The following is a 2,759-nucleotide window of genomic DNA, read 5'->3' as shown; positions in this document are numbered from 1 at the left end:
AAACATCACAGCTAAACAGTCTTGCTTAAATGGCTACTCTCTCTGCTTTATGTGCCTCAGATTTAAATTGAAAACCTCTTCTTCGCCCAAGGCTCTATTTTATTTTCTGATCCCATTTCATCCACCAGTGTCACCAGCTGTGCTGAGCATCATCATTTCCCACAGCCAGAACAGCTGTGGGGTGTTCCTATTGTATACCTGGCATGCTTTGCCCTTTCTACCAGCTCTGCTCCTTTGCTCATTTAAACCTTGCCAAAAATACATCCCCACCACATAGTGATAATACAGCTACCCCTCAACAGAGCTTTTCTGGCTGGGAGCAAAAAAGGCTGGTGAGTGAGACCCAGTATCAGGGCAGATACAGAGAGGACTCTGCAGGGTGGTATAAGCTACCAGAACTTCTTGGACTGAAGTACAAACATCAGAGCCTGTGGTGGAACACTTTGAGCCCTAAAGGAAGATCAGTATACAGGAAACTGACTGAATGTTGCAAACAGTGCTGCATTGCAAGGACTGTCTAAAATTCCTTCCTTACACACTTTGGTTAATAGAGAAAGACCTGAGGGGTGGAGATGTCAGAGTCTTTTATAATGAGGCCTCTGAGGTTTTAGATAAAGCTGCTTAGAAAAAAGAAATCACTTTTGTTCATTGTCTGGTACTGTCCCATTCTTCCTGGTGCGCTAGTCTTACAGAACTAGTGATGGTGATCAAGCTGATTTCATGGTCACGAGGTCACAGCTAATCCAACTGAACCTTTGCAGCAGTCTTTAAAGAAGCTGATGTCCTAAAAATCTGCCTGTTTGTGCTTCTGTATGGGTTTTGAGCTTTATTTTGTTTCAGGGGATTGGAAAAGCCCTAGAAGACAAAGGCAGATCTATGGTTGGTCTTGAGATCTTATGTGCTCTGTTACAGCAGATGTGGCCATGCTGGTGGTGAGGAGGATTTGGGATCAGGCGAGCGTCCTCAATGGAGGCAGCATGATTCTGTGAGCAAACACACGCTGCTCAGGATGGCTAAGAGCAGGCTTCAAGGAAACACTGGAAAAAGAGCAGGGAAGTATGAGTCATCTGTGGAATGTCAGTTTGCATGTGTCTTTACGTAGCATGTAATTATTTTTATACACATGTTTAATTAATTTTTCTTTGTGTTTCACTGGGGACTACATTTGTTTGTCATTCTCCTTGCTGGGTATATCAACATACTGTTACACTGTCAATGACTGCTTTGGCAGAGGGAAGCCCTTGAAGAACACTGCAGTGATTGTGGCTGCCCCCAAAAGCAGTCCAAGCTTGAGACAACAGCCTGAAGGCATTCTGTGATGAAAATTATATATTCTGTTGCACAACTCTGTCCTACACCTGTGTCTGAGGCCAAAGGTCATGGTCAGGGCAGAGCCGCTTCAGCTTTGGGACCAGCTGTGCTGGCCCTGGCCCTCCCCTGGCTTCAGAGAGACAGAAACTTGCCACATGAGCACCCTGCCCTGCAGGGCATCCTGGAGAAGGGCAGATACATTTGGGGCAGAGCTGACACGCTGATGAAACCCCAAAGCTGAGGTAGCAAGGAGTGCTTGGGAAAACAAGATGTATAGAGCCAGCTTCTACCAAGTGCAAGCACAGGGAAGTGGTCTCAGAGGAGGAGAGCTGCGAGTGTGATGTGGTAGCTGGAGGTCTGTGGAGGCAGCTGAGGAAGGGGCAAGGGCAATTTCCCTGCTTATCCCTGTTCCTTCATCTGCACAGGGATAAACCTGAGGCAAAGGTTTAGGCTAGGAAGAAAGAGAAGTGTTTTGTCCAAAGAGAAGAAAAAGACAGTAGGTTCACCCTTGACATCAGGAAAAAGGCTGTATCTTAGGGCATTGGACATTTGTTGATTTTATGGGGTTTTTTTATCCCATTACCCATGAGAAAAGGGCTCTGATTTTTCTGGAGAAGTAAGTTGTTAAAGCTGTTCCCTGAAGATTTGATTTGCTCATGCAAGGTGAAAGCAGCCCATGGCTTCCCTGTGTAATAGAGCCTGGGACAAGAAGGAGAGAGGAAATCTTCCTGCAGTGAACATCAGTGTTGCTTTTAGCTATTAATATACTTATAGCTGTTACATATGAGTTTAACTCATGAAAATCTTTGGCTTTTCCTTGTTTAAATAACCACGTGCCATTAGAGTCCCCTGTGACAGCTGCCCTCTGGGCATGTGGTGGGTAACAAATAGGAGGGGGTCTTCTCTGCCCAGGCTGGGGTACCACTGAAGCAAAGGCATGAGGGTATCTCTTGCCAAGGCTGTGAACCCCCTTATCTCACCCAGATAATATACCAGTGCCATTAAAACCACTACAACATCTGACAAAACTGGGCAAATTAAGGAGTACCAGCCTTCTGTCAGAGGCACAAAGAGTTTTTGAGGATGCCCCTACCCTCAGGAGTAAAACTGAAATAACCCTGTTCAGCACAGTGGAGTCTCTCAAGGAATGAAGCTAGTTTAAGCAGAATGAAAATCCTGTCTGCCACTTGTTTCTGGCATTTTCCCAGCATGTCTTCCGAGCACAGGATGCTCACTGCCGGCCACCTCCCCTTGTCCTCTCTCTCTACTATCTCACTGGCATTATTTCAACGTTTGCACTGCTTTTATCAACCCTTTTTTGCTGGCTAGTTTAGCCTTTCATTTATAGGAGACGTGACATTTTGCCATCCTCTTCAGTGTTTTTAATTTTGGTGTGTGTTTAGCCTATGTTCTTTGAAGCATACAATTTTCTTAAATAGTTTCTTCAT

This window comes from Corvus hawaiiensis, chromosome 6 (assembly GCF_020740725.1).
Source record: "Corvus hawaiiensis isolate bCorHaw1 chromosome 6, bCorHaw1.pri.cur, whole genome shotgun sequence".
NCBI classification, from domain to species: Eukaryota; Metazoa; Chordata; class Aves; order Passeriformes; family Corvidae; genus Corvus; species Corvus hawaiiensis.
Note: the sequence above shows the minus strand (reverse complement) of the source record.